Genomic DNA, 16,146 nt, shown 5'->3' on the forward strand with positions numbered 1-16,146 from the left:
CTTCCCGGGCCGGGCCTTTGATCGAGCGTTTTTATTTTATCATTGGTTTAATCTGAGTAGAATTAAAAAAAATGTTGGGTTGAAATCGGGCTCGGGCTCATAATTACAATTAATCTGTCGGGGCGGGCCGGGCTCTGACAGAAAGTGCACGGGCTCGGGCTTGATTTTCTTTATTAATCGAAGGGGAAATGCAATAGGCCTATTTTAGGACCGAATCACCGTTAAACTTGTTTCTAATAACATTTCTAGCGAGAAATATACTTTTTACTTGCATAATCTTTAGTCAGTGATTACGTCTGATCTTTAGTTATATAATTATTAGGAAGATTTTTTCGGCTCGCTCCCATGTTTCAACGACGTCAGGTTGCTAGGGACGCTGCTTTCGCTAAACTAGCAGCTCACGTGTTTCCTGCGTTGGTGTTATTAAACCGTTACTGTTTCTAACAATGATATCATCTTGTTAGAAACACGTATATCTGAGAGCCAACCCAGTCGCCAAAAGCATACGTCGACAGTGTACGTTTTCTTGAACACTGGATTACGTCGCATTTCAACATAAAATAGCGTGTTATAACACACACACACACACACACACACACACACACACACACACACACACACACACACACACACACAATGCATTTCGCTGCTAAAACAACAGCAACAGATATTCCCTCAATTATTATTACTTTCAAAACGTTGGCCAAAGTGGAATATCATTTTTATTTGGGCTGCTTCTAGGACATTTTGGGTGGATTTTGAACGGTATGTGGGCAGGACGTTTTTTGCAGGACCTGGTAACCCTGCGCTGTTGCCCGAGGTGCTGAAATGCTCCGGAACAGATCTGGATCCTCTATGGCCAAAAGACTTGTATGCCACCCCCCCTTAAATAAATACTATGGCAGAATAAAGAATAGATTCATGCATTATCATTCAACTTGAACATGTGTTTTTACAGTATAGCGTGGTGGAGGGATGACGTATGTTGGCCAACCCGGAGGTGAGCGTCGCCCTGGTTTCCCTTGACAAAAAGCCAACGGGTTTTTCCATTGGATTTTGGATTATTGCAGAAAAATTAGCATCTTTGAAGCACCTCCTCAAAAACTGAAAATAAATAAAAATATCTGTGCTCCAAAGAACAAAATGTAAACCAATGCATTCTGAATGGGAGTGTTTCTCCGATTTTTCCATGCTGCACAGAACGAAATGTAAACCCATGCAAATAAAGAATTCATGTTCATAATGATTTAAATATCATCAGTTGCAATCTCCTGAGTGTGTAGGGTGGTATTCTATTTTTTTCAACGGGGCTGCATCCAGTCACTTGACCGTCATGCTTGCTATGGTGGTTGCTTTCGCCCGCCCCCTCTAATCCTTACATGGTTCTAAAAACCAAGCGGCAAAGGAGCTGCCGTCAATTGTGTTGTTTTTGTCGTAAACTAGGGTCCGATGGTTAAAAAATAGACAGATATTCCAAGGTATCCTTAAAAGGCAGCTTGGATGTTTTTATTTTCTGCAGTTTAGACATCTTCTATAACCTATTTTTGAAAGCAAAACACCAAGCTCATTGATTTATTTCACTTCTGCCCTCACCACCTTCTTCAGAGGTGCTATTGAGAGCATCCTGACCAGCAACGTCTCTGTCTGGCACGGCAGCTGTCTAGCTGCAGACAAGAAGGCACTGCAGAGGGCGGTGAGGACAGCAGAAAAGATCATCAGGTCACCCCTACCAGCCATTCAGGAACTGTACACTTCACACTGTTCCAAGCGGGCAATGAACATCATCAAAGACACAACTCATCCAGCACACAGTCTGTTCTCCCTTCTACCATCAGGGAAGCGGTACCGCAGCCTGCGGTCCCGCACAAGCAGACTGAGTAACAGCTTCTTTCCACAAGCCATCAGACTCATCAACACACTGAAGAAAACCACATGAACTTCACCATGCCACTGGCACTTTACTGTTGCACTTTACTTTACTGTTGCACCTTGTGACCACTGATACTTCTGCTGCTGTGTGTGTGTGTGTGTGTGTGTGTGTGTGTGTGTGTGTGTGTGTGTGTGTGTGTGTGTGTGTGTGTGTGTGTGTGTGTGTGTGTGTGTGTGTGTGAGTGAGAGATTATTGTCAATTATTGTCAAGTACACTTGAACTTGAACTTGATTTAACGAGGCAGGGTTATTTTAAACAATTTATTGAATAAATATTTATGAGAGGTCATTCCTTCTCCTGAGTTTGCTTCCTATATATGTCTAGTGTACAACCCTACTGTCCACAAGCATCACCCCCCCTCCCCGTATGGATTTGGAGAATTGTTGCCACATCCAAGTGGTGGAGGTATCATATATATGAAAGAGGGCATTCAATTATACTACAATGATCAATTAGGAGGCCGAAGCCCTAAAGGAAGTGATGCAATAGGTGACTGAGTCGACAACATTTAAGTAAGCTGGGGTCTCTTGTATATCAAAGGAGGTCTCAAAGGACGCATACGCTTCAACCTGTGGCTCCAGCCCTACAGGAAATGACTCAGCAAGTGCTCCATCTCGTTGCACCTGCACCCAGCGGCTCGCTTACATGATTTTGGCCTGAAGTTCTTCCCAGACCTACACCGTAGCCATCTAACCTGCATATCTGAGAATCAGGCCTCTCTTTAATAATGACAAAAAGTTATGAGACAAATACACATTAACTTTTTTTGTCTCATAAGCGGCGTGTGCCGGCTCCTTTTGACCTTTTGACCCCAGACTTCTGGTGGAATAGCTGAATCAATTCATTAGTCAATCAGAAGTATGTAAATATCTTCCCGGTGGCGTAAGAGGGCGAACAAGGTGTCCTTCAACATCTACGCTTCCAAGCGATTGCAACGCCATACATGAGCATATTCGAACATGTTTAATGGTAGTAATTAGCTGTCGAAATTGGAGGCCTTAATCAATTATAAGCAGCTATTGATTTGCTTCCCGATAGAAATTTGTGACAAATGACATGTTATTTAGCATCTACACGTTGAGCTGAGTCCAATGACACCAAGCATGACACTCTAGCAAATGGTAACATGTATTTTACATGGTACACCTATGGTCTACTCTAGGATATGATCTCGGTGTGGCAAGAGGGCGAGCTTGATCTCATTGGGCAGCTTAACGTGTAGATGCTAAATAACATGTAATTTGTCAAAAATCTCCATCGGGAAGCAAATCTATAGCTGGTCATTATTGATAAAGGCCTCCAAAATCGACAGCTAATTACTACCCTGAAACATATTCAAATATGATCATGTGTGGCACTGTTGCAATCGCCTCGAAACGTAGATGTCAAAGGACACTTTGTTTGCCCCGTTACGCCACCGGGAAGATATCTTCATACTTCTAATGGATTGATTCATATTTTAAGGTTCTCGGAGTGAGACTTTAAGCGGCTGCAGCAGAAGTGCTGAGACGAAAGATGATATCAAGACATTTATAGAATATTCCCATTCACATTATGATTCTTCATCATAACTATCCAACCAAACATCCTTCACATTCACCGAGCGAAGATTAAGTCCAGGCCCCCCCTTCCTGCACTCGGGGTCCGACTGGGCCAAGTTTCGGGCAGGAAGGGCTCTCCCTTCCTGCCTTCGGGGTCCGACCGGGCCAAGTTTCGGTGCGGGAGTCCCAGTTAGGCCATAGAATAAGGTATTCAAATTTCAGGGCGGTAGGACCTTCCTATCTCAAAAACTGTTATTCCACCACATTCTGAACCATTAGGTCTTGCAGGCAACACTTCTGAGGGGATTTGTCCAAATGACAGTCCATTTGGGAAAACTTTTTTCCTCTAAGGGCTAGAACTCCAAATCTCGGATATGTCGTTCTCAGGGCCCCGGGAAATGTGTGTAAACATTTGAGTATCCCGAGCTATCTCGAAAAGGCCGGAAAAGGGGCGTGACCTCCAACAGCACAGTAAATGTACATAAGACAGAGGTTAGTTTCTAGTCCCCATTTTTTGTGGGATGGATATGTACATTTGTGGCTTAAGGTGTGTAGACACAGCTGGCCTGTGGCCACGTTTTTGAAGTCTGGGGTCAAAAGGTCAAAAGGAGCCGGCACCACGCCGCATATGAGATAACAAAAAGTTAATGTGTATTTCTCTCATAACTTTTTGTCACTATTAAAGAGAGGCCTGATTCTAATATGTGCATGTTGGATGGCTAGGGTGTAGGTCTGGGAAGAACTTCAGGCCAAATCATGCAAGCGAGCCGCTGGGTGCAGGTGCAACGAGATGGAGCACTTGCTGAGTCATTTCCTGTAGGGCTGGAGCCACAGGTTGAAGCGTATGCGTCCTTTGAGACCCCCTTTGATATATAAGACACCCCAGCTTACTTAAATGTTGTCGACTCAGTCACCTATTGCATCACTTCCTTTAAGGCTTCGGCCTCCTAATTGATCATTGTAGTATAATTGAATGCCCTCTTTCATATATATGATACCTCCACCACTGGGACGTGGCAACAATTCTCCAAATCCGTATGGGGAGGGGGGGGTGATGCTTGTGGACAGTAGGGTTGTACACTAGACATAAATAGGAAGCAAACTCAGGAGAAGGAATGACCTCTCATAAATATTTATTCAATAAATTGTTTCAAATAACCCTGCCTCGTTAAATCAATGAGCTTGGTGTTTTGCTTTCAAAAATAGGTTATAGAAGAAGTCTAAACTGCAGAAAATAAAAACATCCAAGCTGCCTTTTAAGGATACCTTGGAATATCTGTCTATTTTTTAACCATCGGACCCTAGTTTATGACAAAAACAACACAATTGACGGCAGCCCCTTTGCCGCTTGGTTTTTAGAACCATGTGAGGATTAGAGGGGACGGTCGATAGCAACCACCATAGCAACCATGACGGTCAAGTGACTGGATGCAGCCCCGTTGAAAAAAATTGAATACCACCCTACACACTCAGGAGATAAATGATATTTAAATCATTATGAACATGAAGTCTTTATTTGCATGGGTTTACATTTCGTCCTGTGTAGCATGGAAAAATCTGAGAAACACTCCCATTCAGAATGCATTGCTTTACAATTCGTTCTTTGGAGCACAGATATTTTTATTTATTTATTTATTTTCAGTTTTTGAGGAGGTGCATCAAAGGTGCTAATATGGATGGAAAAACCCGTTGGCTTTTTGTCAAGGGAAACCAGGGCGACGCTCACTTCCGGGTTGGCCAACATACGTCATCCCTCCACCACGCTATACTGTAAAAACACATGTTCAAGTTGAATGATAATGCATGAATTTATTCTTTATTCTGCCATAGTATTTATTTAAGGGGGGGGGCATACAAGTATTTTGGCCATAGTGGATCCAGATCTGTTCCGGAGCATTTCAGCACCTCGGGCAACAGCGCAGTGTTGCCAGGTCCTGCAAAAAACGTCCTGCCCACATACCGTTCAAAATCCACCCAAAATGTCCTAGAAGCAGCCCAAATAAAAAAGATATTCCACTTTGGCCAACGTTTTGAAAGTAATAATAATTGAGGGAATATCTGTTGCTGTTGTTTAAGCAGCGAAATGCATTGTGTGTGTGTGTGTGTGTGTGTGTGTGTGTGTGTGTGTGTGTGTGTGTGTGTGTGTGTGTGTGTGTGTGTGTGTGTGTGCGTGTGCGTGCGTGTATGTGTATAACACGCTATTTTGTGTTGAAATGCGACGTAATCCAGTGTTCACGAAAACGTACACTGTCAACGCATGCTTGCGAGCATGCGAGCGAGCCGATAAAATCTTCCTAATAACTATATAACTAAAGATCAGACGTAATCACTGACTAAAGATTATGCAAGTAAAATGTATGTTTCTCGCTAGAAATGTTATTAGAAACAAGTTTAACAGTGATTCGGTCCTAAAATAGGCCTATTGCATTTCCCATTCGATTAATAAAGAAAATCAAGCCCGAGCCCGTGCACTTTCTGTCCGAGCCCGGCCCGCCCCGACAGATTAACTGTAATTATGAGCCCGAGCCCGATTTCAACCCAATTTTTTTTTTCATTCTCCTCAGATTAGGCCAATAAACCAATGATAAAATAAAAATAAAACGCTTGATCAAAGGCCCGGCCCGAGGATAGTGGTGGGAAATATCAGCCCGACCCGGCCCGTGGGTCGGGTCGGGTCGGGCTCGGGCTCAGGCAGAGAATCTAAACACTGACTGGAACTACTAGTGGCGTGCACAGACTTTTTGAAGGGCAGGGGCGGAAAGAGAAAAAAAGGGCACATATAGCGCGTTCTCACCACTGAAGAGGGCACTTTAGACACGTTTTATATGTTATACAAATACAAATGACACATTATCTAGCCTTAAAACAGACTAACTAGACAGACTACTCAGATTAGTTTGCTGTTAGGATCAGCATTCAAGAGAACTGTGTGGATTGCAACGTTGGACTGTGAAGAACACACAGCGACATGGATGTATGAAGGAAATAAACTCCCAGGGACAATTACATCTTAATGGTGGCCGGTGGACCGGTGTAGACAGACTAATAGCAGCATAATAAGATAATGCCCGATAGTTTCTGTGATGGCAGGGTCAGGTCACTCTGGAGGGCAGTTTAGCACGCGTTTTGGCACCCGAGAGGGCACTGGAGGGCAGTTTAGCATGCGTTTTGGTTTCCAAAGGGACACTTGAGGGAACTCTAGCACGCGTTTTGGCTCCCAAGGGGGCCCTTTAGCACGTGTTTTGGTTCCCGAGAGGACACTTGAGGGCAGTTTAGCAGGCGTTTTGGCTCCCAAAGGAACACTTGAGGGCACTCTAGCACGCGGTTTGGTTCCCAAGGGAACCCTTTAGCACGTGTTTTGGTTCCCGAAAGGACACTTGAGGGCAGTTTAGCACGCGTTTTGGCTCCTGAGAGGGCACTTGAGGGCACTCTAGCACGCGTTTTGGCTCCCAAAGGGACACTTGAGGGCACTCTAGCACGCGTTTTGGCTTCAAAGGGGGCAGTTTAGCACACGTTTTGGTTCCCGAAAGGACACTTGAGGGCAGTTTAGCACGCGTTTTGGCTCCCAAGGGGCCCCTTTAATACGCGTTTTGGCTCCTGAGAGGGCACTTTAGCACGTGTTTTTCAACAATTGGGCCACAAGGGGGGCCCCCCCTGTGCACGCCACTGCAGTTAGCAGGTGTCTGTAGGCCTATATCAGGAGTTAATACACACACAGCCAATCAGAATACGAGTATTCCCCCAGACTGTGGTACAAACAATATTATTCACGAGTTATAATCAACCCCTACACATCAATATTAATGATAACCCATTAAATACGGTATGATTTCTAGATGTCATGGCAACGTCCGCTCGCGACACTGGACTTGCGAGGCATCAACGCGGACTTCCATTCACATAGCCAAAAACAAGACAATAGATTTATGGCTAGATCAAAACATCAAGACATACAATTCTAAAAATAACAGATGAAGCAGCTACCCTTTTTTCCTTCGCGGTTTGCCTACAGAGCAGCGCACCTGCATTTAATGTATCCGTGAATTGTCACAATTTCTCAGAATCAAAGGTGAAAGTAGAACGGGTGGCCTAAAGGTGTCATATTGTTCACAGACAAGTTTAAGTAGAAATGGGTGGCCAAAAGCTGTCATATTGTTAGTTATCACAGACAATTTTTAACAATAAATGTTCTGTACGGAACCTTAGTTTGGAAGTCGTGCTTAGTGACACGACAAATACTTCCAATTGAAATACATGGGTTTGAAATTTGTGCTTTTTGACACGAAATTTTTGAAAATACGTGTCCCTGATCACGTTTCAATAGATTAAATAACGTGACAGTGTCACGTATTTTCGTGAGACCGGGTTGGTGCATGAGGTGATGAGTCCCCACACTGTAAAAAACGAAAACTTAAAATTGTTGTTCTCATTATGATTTCTGAGTAAAATGAATATAAAACATTAAGTATTCATGTCAACTGTGCAATGCAATTTAGTCCAACCAACAATGTTGAGTTTTGGGTCAAGAGTTGGGCTCACTGTAGTCTCTTTGTTAGCAAGACACACGGGTTTAAGTCAGACTCTGTCTGAGGCTGGGCCAACTACGGTGCACATGCGCATTTCGACACTACCCCCCGGGGAGTCTGGGTATTCGTGATGCCGGTTGGGAAAAAGGGGTTTATTGCCTTTTTAGGCATTGGAAAAAACTACTTAATTCATCGTTCAGATCTACTTTATCTTATTTTATTTCATGATCATAATACCTAACAGTATATAGTTTGTTTTCGTCGTCCTCCATCGCTCGATTTTTGGCACTTTTTACTCCCGGATCAGACCGCAGAAAAAGCCTTGGACTTTCCTATCGCCAACATGCCTCTGTACTCGGATATCTCAGGCACGGAGACTGGGAAATGCACAGACTGCACCAAACTGCGACAGACGGTGGCTTTAATGGAAACGAGACTAGCAGCATTAGAAAAATGCAAAGGATCCCTACAGGATACAGTGCCGATGGGTGAGTTTGCTGAGCTCACTCAGATACAGCAAGATGATCAAAGCTACACTGTATCCTTCCCGAAGCTGGACAAGAGAGACAGTTCCAGCTGCGTTTCACTGGCACAGAGTCGGCGCTAAGCCAAAACAACATACCAAAGTGAATCAACAAGATCACTCAACGCCAAATGCTAAACTACCCAAAGCTAAAGTTATCAGCCGGATTAGCCCGTCACTGAAATTAACCCTGCCACTGAAGAACCGGTTCCTGCCACTTCAAGAGTCCACGAACGAGCCTGCCACCCATGCACCCCTGAGCCCCGAGATGCGTCCGGACGGACAGTGCGGACAGAGACGGAACATGAACCAGTCGCCATGGAGGTGAGCTGCGCATGCCTCGGCCACCTGTGCACCCCTGACCCCTGAAATGTGTCCGGACAGACGGTACCGACAGACATGGAACAACCAGCCGCCACGGAGGCGGGCTGCGCATGTGTCTGCCACCGTCCAACAAGGGCCCATCTCAGAGGAAGCAGATGAACCAGACACTCTGATTATAGGAGACTCAACCATCAAGGATATAACCGGTAAGAAGATCAAAACATGCAACTTCCCATATGGAATGGTTAGTGATATCAACCATAAACTAGCCAAAATCATATTGGAAAACCCCCAAATCTCACAGATTATTGTGCACGCAGGATTTAATGATATTCAAAGAGAACAGTCAGAACTTCTGAAGAGGGATTACACTGATCTATTGGATACACTGGACAAAATACACATCAACTCATTCATCAGTGGACCCATACCAGCAGTTGACAGGGGAATAAAAAGATTCAGTCGTCTACTTGCACTGAATACATGACTTTCCAGAGTCTGCAATGAAAGAGGAAGGGGCTTTATTGACAATTTCAACTTATTCTGGGGGCGCAAATATCTTTTCAGAGCAGATGGCCTACACCCAAACAGGTTAGGCTCAAAACTGTTGAGGGACAACCTTCTCTTCTCGCTTTACGCACAGGCCACAATCTTGCCATAGTCTGACGCACAGGCCACAATCAGAGCACAGGTTGAGAAGAAGCGAGACTACAGCCTCCCCCACACATATACTCTGCCACTATCTGACACACAGATAGCAGACAGCCCACAGACCTTGAAGAGAGACAACAGCCCGCCCGACGCCATCAACACTGTGCCTTCCCCAATCGCTGATGCTGGCTTGACGAGGAACGGCCACCCCCCTCCTCTGCATTACAGACCAAAGACCTTGAAGAGAGACAACAGCCTGCCCGACACCATGGACACGTGCCCTCCCCCATCGCCGATGCTGGCTTGGCGAGGAACGGCCACCCCCCTCCTCATCTCTCCCATAGCCACAACAACTCCAGCTCCACTGTCTCCTCCCTTTTGCGATTTTCCAGCTGAATTTAAGAAACAGGAATATGTAGGCATCAAACTTGTATCTGTGTCAATGATAGCATCGCCAGGTCATTCCCACAGGCTGATAACACCAAAGCGGAGGGCGCCCCAGCCCCCCGCCCCCTGTACTGATAGTAGTCCTGAGTATTACTGAGACAAAAAAGGGTTCAGCCGTAGACAAAGTATAAAGGACGTTTCGCATAATCTGCTGAACCCAAGGTTGCCTATGTCAAAACATGGCAACTTCTGCATTCCTGCTGTAACCACTAAGGGAGTAAACAAAGGGAAACTTAGACACACTGCTAACCTCACAAATCTCATACATATTTCCTCCAAACCAAAAACAACCTTAAAGCCTATCAACAACACCATCAGGATGGGTCTACTTAATGTTAGGTCTCTTAATAACAAATAATTTTTAGGTAATGATTTTATTACCACCTCTAAACTGGATTTTATGTTTTTAACTGAAACATGGCTGGAACAAAATAACAGGGCAACCGTTCTGATAGAGACAGCTCCTCCCAACTATAACTTTTTTGATGCATGTAGATCTGTAAAAAGAGGTGGAGGGGTTGCTGTTATATTTAAAAATGATTTTCAGGGGAAACAGATGTTATTTGGTGATTTTCCATCATTCGAATACCTTTGTGCTGTATTGAAATGCTCCCCCAGAGTTCTCCTATTAATTATTTACAGGCCACCCACATACTCTGCAAATTTTTTCGATGAATTCACAGAATTATTGTCTAGCATCTCCACAGACTTTGACTGTCTAGTTATAACTGGTGACTTCAATTTTCATACTGATGATTTGAATGACAAGTGTGCAAAAAAAACTTTTTACCATTTTGGACACATTTGAACTGTCCCAACATGTGAAAGAGACTACTCATTGTAAGGGCCACACTCTAGACCTGGTTATCACAAAGGGCCTCAATGTTTCTGATCTCTCTGTGACTGATCCTTCCTTGTCTGACCACTTTTGTGTTTTCTTTAATATATCTTTTATTCCCAACATACAGACAAAATCAAATACTGTCAAAAAACGGTATATCAATGAAGAATCGTATGTACTTTTTAGAAAGGCCATCTCCTTATTACCACCTCTCAACCCATGTTCTGCTGATGATCTTGTAGAAAACTTTAATTTGAAAATTTTGAAAGTCATGGATGTCATTGCACCTTACAAGGTTAAAACGATTTCTGGAAAGCAAATGGAGAAAAGCTGCTTCTGTAACAGCACAGAAAAAAGAATGCAGGAAGGTTGAACGCATCTGGCGTAAAACAAAACTTCATATTCACCATGATATCTACAAAGAGAGCCTCCGTGCCTACAATTCAGACTTAAAAAGTGCTAGAGAAACATTTTTCTCCAATATCATTAAATCCAATAATAATAATGCAAAAACCCTATTTGCAACTGTTGACAGACTGACCAACCCCCCAACACAAATTCCACCTGATCTCCATTCCACGCAGAAATGCAATGAGTTTGCAGCTTTTTATACTGATAAAATTGAAGGCATCAGACGCGCCATCAATATCTCCACTTCAAACAAAAATGTTGGACTACCACCCTGTTCAGGCAAAAGTAACGTGGCAGGGATGGCATGCTTTAATGTTATTGACTCTAAAACTCTTGTGGAAACTGTTACACAACTAAAGCCATCCACCTGTTGCCTTGATTCTTTACCTACCAACATCTTTAAGAATGTTTTTGACTGCCTAGCAATAGACATATTGCAGATAGTTAACAACTCTCTCCAGTCAGGCAACTTCCCAAAAGCCCTGAAAACTGCAGTTATTAAACCCCTTTTAAAAAAGCGGAGCCTAGATACCTCTATTATTAACAACTACAGACCAATATCAAATCTGCCCTTCATAAGTAAAATCATTGAGAAAGTTGTCCTCCAGCAACTTAATCACTTCCTGGCATCAACTGGTTGTTATGACACCTTCCAATCAGGATTTCGACCCCTGCACAGCACTGAGACCGCCCTCATTAAAGTTGTAAACGACATCCGTCTTAACACAGACTCTGGCAAAACCTCAATACTAATGCTACTAGACCTCAGTGCTGCATTCGACACTGTAGACCATACAATACTTTTGGACAGGTTAGAAAACTGGGTGGGGCTTTCAGGCACAGTCTTAAATTGGTTCAGATCCGACCCACAAAATAGGAACTACTTTGTTTCCATCGGCGACTTTGTATCAGAATCAACCAACGTGATGTGTGGAGTCCCACAAGGTTCGATCTTAGGACCCTCTTTATTCAACATCTACATGCTCCCACTAGGGCAAATCATGCATAATAACAATATTGACCATCATTGCTATGCTGATGACACGCAAATCTATGTATCGCTATCACCAAATGACTATCGGCCCATAGATCTGCTGTGCCAGTGCATTGAGCAAGTGAAAGACTGGATGTGCCGAAATTTCCTTCAGCTAAATGAGGATAAAACAGAGATAATTGTATTTGGTGCTAAAACGGAAAGGCTTAAAGTAACCCAACACCTTCACTCTCTGTCCCTGAAAACCTCAATCAAAGCCAGAAACCTAGGGGTTATCATGGATTCGGATTTACATTTCGAAAGTCACATCAAATCAGTTACAAAATCTGCATATTATCACTTTAAAAATGTAGCAAGACTTAGAGGGCTCATGTCCACCGAAGACTTACAAAAACTTGTACATGCCTTTATCACTAGTAAGCTTGATTACTGCAATGGTCTCCTTACAGGTCTCCCAAAACAAACTCTAAGGAAGCTTCAGCTTGTTCAGAATGCTGCTGCTAGAGTTTTAACAAAAATTTGAACAAATTACACCAATTCTTAAATCGTTACATTGGCTTCCTGTAGGTCAGAGAATTGATTTTAAAATCATGTTGCTAACCTATAAATCCCTACATGGTTTAGGCCCAAAATATTTAACTGATATGCTTCCACTACATAAGCCTTCTAGAACACTAAGATCTTCTGAGACCAATCTGTTAATTATCCCCAGAGTAAACACGAAACATGGGAAAGCAGGATTTAGTTACTATGCAACAAATAGCTGGAATAAACTCCCTGAGGATTTAAGACTTGCCCCAACTCTGAGCACCTTCAAAACTTATCGTCACTACACGTGTAACCTGTGCTCTCTCTCCACAGGCTGACCCGAGGCTGCCGTGTGACGCCGCAGACGCAACTTCCGGGTAGCCGGCTTGGTTTGGTTTGTTTGGTTTGGTTAGCAGGACGCTTAGCGTCGACCTGCTATCTCGGTTTGTATCTACTTTTGGTATTTATATCTGTGACCTGTTCTGCATACTCTGTATTGTATTCGCTGCTTCCTCGCTGGAGCTCCGTCTGCATCAACCACGGTAAGCATGGATTGGGATTGTTCTTGCTCTGCCTTTCTCATGGATAAGATAGCTCTGTTAGAGAGACGTATCTCTCAGTTAGAGGATAAAAGGGTAGCGAGCGTAGAGAAAACAGATATTCCAGAAAGTATAGAGAAGAGACCCGCCAGGCGGACTCGTGGAGCTAACGCTATCGTTAGCAGTGACTCCGTCAAGGCAATCCTGTCGGCAGCACCACTTGCGAGGCAGGTTGAGGTCAGTACCCTGCCTCGCAAGTCTTTTTCGGGGGTAGAAACGCTAGTCATAGGTGACTCTGTTACACCTAAAGTTAGGCTACACTCGCCAGCGACAGTTATTTGCCTACCCGGGGCCAGGGCTCCCGACATTGAAGCTAAACTTAGGGTGCTAACATGCGGTGAGACCTCATACGGAGTTAGATTAGATGCACCAAACACCGACATTAGCTTCGACAACATTGTAGTTCATGTCGGCACCAACGATGCTAGGACAAGACAAACTGAGGTCACAAAAAGCAACATAGCTAGGCTTTGTGACTTCGCCAGAAAGATGTGTCATCGATTAATTCTCTCTGGCCCTCTACCCGATAAGGGTAATGATGAGCGTTATAGTAGATTATTGTCTCTAAATCGCTGGCTGGCCCTATATAGCTCAGAGCAGGGCTTTGGTTTCATAGATAACTGGCCCTCCCTGTGGGGTCGCCCTGGTGTGCTCATGAGAGACGGCCTACACCCTACTGGGTTAGGCGCCTCAATTATGTCAAAAAACATAGATAGATGTCTTAGTCAGGCGTGACTCATCCACTCACAGCACGCTGGGCTGCAGGAGTTTATTTTTTTATTTGACCTTTATTTAACCAGGAAAGTCCCATTGAGATTAAAAACCTCTTTTTCGAGGGAGTCCTGGCCAAGAGGCAGCAACAAATAACATATATACACTCACAATATTACACTCACAACATATAGACAGAAATTAAAATGATAAAAAACAGTTACAAGTAAATTAAAATTCATAAAAAACATCTACAAGTAAAAGAAGTGGTCTGAAATGCTCTCATCGTAGATTTAAAAGCGTTCAAAGAAATCATTTCGGTTAATTTAAAATCTTTTTGCAGCCAGTTCCATGTGGTGGGAGCAGAGTGGACGAATGCCCTTTTTCCTGATTCAGTGCGGGCAAATGGAACTAACAGAAGCATCTGATTGTTTGAGCGCAGACTGTAAGAACCAATACTTTTCTGTGTTATTAAATTACAAATATATGATGGCAGTAGCCCAAGCATGGCCTTATAAATAAAAGTGCACCAATGTCCCAGCCTCCTGGTGGACAAAGAGGGCCAACCCACTCGAGAATACAATTCACAGTGATGGGTCAGGGCTCTACAGTTAGTGATAAACCTCAGAGAAGCATGGTAAACAGCATCAATCTTGCATAGACATTTAGCTGAGGCATTCATATAAATCAAATCTCCATAATCTAAACTGGATAAAAACGTTGCAGTGACAAGCCTCTTTTTCACCTCAAAAGAGAAACAAAATTTGTTCCTGAAGAAGAAGCCCAATTTAAGTTTCAATTTCTTAACAAGATTGTCAATGTGGGGTTTGAAGGAAAGGGAATCATCAATCAAGACACCAAGATATTTATAGATATGAACCACCTCTATGACATTTCCCTCAAGAGTGGACACTGTGGGGACAGTTTGAGGTACTTTCTTAGAGTTTGAAAACAACATTTGTTTAGTTTTTTCAGTGTTGAGGACTAATTTTAGTTGCAGGAGTGTGTGCTGGACTACATCAAAAGCTTTCTGCAGAGATTCAACAGCTCTAGCAGGAGTTGATCCAAAACAGTAAATAATTGTGTCATCTGCATAAAAATGCATGTTAGCATCTGACACGTTTTTTCCCAAATCATTAATGTACATAATGAACAAGAGGGGTCCTAATATTGAACCCTGTGGCACGCCCTTGTGGACACTCACAAATTCAGAACACAGACCATCATATTTAATACACTGAGTCCTGTCACTCAAATAATCTGTGAACCAGGAAACTACATGATTTGACAAACCCAAGCAAAAAAGCCTATGCTTTAAAACAGCATGGTCCACAGTGTCAAAAGCCTTTGACAGATCAATAAAAAGTGAAGCACAGTGCTGCTTCTTATCAAGAGCAACTAATATATCATTGATCACTTTTGTAGCTGCAGTGATGGTACTGTGTTTTTTCCTGAAGCCTGATTGCAGTTTTGAGAGAAGATCATTAAATGTTAGAAACTCTTTTAACTGATCACACACAAGAGATTCAAGAATTTTTGACAAGGCACACAGATTTGATATTGGCCTGTAGTTGGTTAAAGCTGCTGGATCTCCTCCTTTTAATAAGGGAGTAACAAAAGCTGACTTCCAAACAGATGGAATTTTTTTGTTTTCAATTGAGAGATTAAAAAGGATTGTAAGAGGCTGTGCTACAAAATCAGCTGCTATTTTTAAAAAGTAGGGCTCTATTGAATCAGGTCCAGGGGATTTTCTGCTATCCAACGTTTTGAGGGCTTGATGCACTTGCTGCACATTAAAAGGTAAGAAATTAAAGGGTTCTCCTGAAAACCGTGGAGCTTCTGTGCAGGGAAACACAGGGGCAGCTCCCGTAGAATCAAACAAAGAACCAGATAATACGAAATGATTGTTAAAACAATTTAGAACCTCAGTTATATCATAGACTGGGACCGAGTCTTTTAGAACAAATATCGGAAGAGCCGGAGGACTTTTACTTACAGATATAGATTTAATTACTTTCCAAAATTTCTGTGGATTATTAAGGTTCTCAGTTGTGACAGATAAATAATATTCAGATTTAGCCTTTTTAATAAGAGTAGTGCATTTGTTCTTTAGTTGCCTG

This window comes from Gadus morhua, chromosome 14, assembly GCF_902167405.1.
Source record: "Gadus morhua chromosome 14, gadMor3.0, whole genome shotgun sequence".
In the NCBI taxonomy this organism is placed as follows: domain Eukaryota; kingdom Metazoa; phylum Chordata; class Actinopteri; order Gadiformes; family Gadidae; genus Gadus; species Gadus morhua.